Below are 1,210 nucleotides of genomic sequence, written 5' to 3' on the forward strand. Positions count from 1 at the left end.
TAGTTTTAAATAGTTCATTGTCAAATTGGTTTCCATACAACACACAGTGCTCTTCCCCTTAAGTGCCCTCCTCCATTACCACCACCCCTTTCCCCCCCTCTCCCTTTCCCTTCAACCCTCAGTTCATTTTCAGTATTCAATAGTCTCTCAAGTTTTGCATCCCTCTCTCTCCCCAACTCTCTTTCCCTCTTCCCCTCCCCCTGGTCCTCCATCAGGTTTCTCCTGCTTTCCTGCCAGACCTATGAGTGCAAACATATGGTTTCTGTCCTTCTCTGCCTGACTTATTTCGCTTAGCAAGACACCCTCAAGGTCCATCCACTTTCCTACAAATGGCCATATTTCATTCTTTCTCATGGCCATGTAGTACTCCATTGTGTATACATACCACATCTTCTTGATCCACTCATCTGGTGATGGACATTTAGGCTTTTGGTTCTAAGATTTTTTTCTAATAGCATCAACATAATTTAAAAATAACACGTGTTAAAAGCATTGTATTCATGATAAAAGAAATTTCTATGTACTCAAATTCTATACTCAAAAATCTATTCTATTAATGAGCCTATGGATCCTATTTTAATAAAATAGCATTGATTTTTTCTTAATATTATTTGGTTCATGAGAGCTATTTTGCCATTCCTTTATCTAAAAATTTCTGTTATTCTTGCATATTTTCTTTTCCAAAATAAACTGTCTACATTCAATTAAACCATATTTGTTGGGATTTTAATTGTCATTGCATTTTACTTTTAGATTGATTTGGTTATAGTTATAACTTTGGGCCCATTTTACTTATGTTTGTCCATGTATTCAAGTCTTATTAGATAATCTTCAGTAAGTAAGAGAATTCATCATATAAATTATACATTCCATTTTATTTTTCATTTTCTTTTTATTTATTTTCCTTTCCTTGTGGAAAAGGACTGTATTTGTATCATATTAAAACTTAATAATGGTACCTACCTGAAGTTTCTCAGAGGATTAAATATAGTAAACCTGGAAAACATTTTTAAAAATTACCTGTTATACACTGTGTAAAACATGTGTTAGCTGCTATGTTTATTATTTGGAATTATTGTTTTTATGCTTATCTTTTATCTGGACATCTTACTGAATGATCTTATATACGCTAATAATGTAGATAAAACAGAGTTAAGGAAAAATATCATTTGTAGGTTGTAATCATGTGTCTCCCCTTTGTCATATGTCA

The sequence above is a fragment of the Suricata suricatta genome, chromosome 10, assembly GCF_006229205.1.
Source record: "Suricata suricatta isolate VVHF042 chromosome 10, meerkat_22Aug2017_6uvM2_HiC, whole genome shotgun sequence".
Taxonomy (NCBI): Eukaryota; Metazoa; Chordata; class Mammalia; order Carnivora; family Herpestidae; genus Suricata; species Suricata suricatta.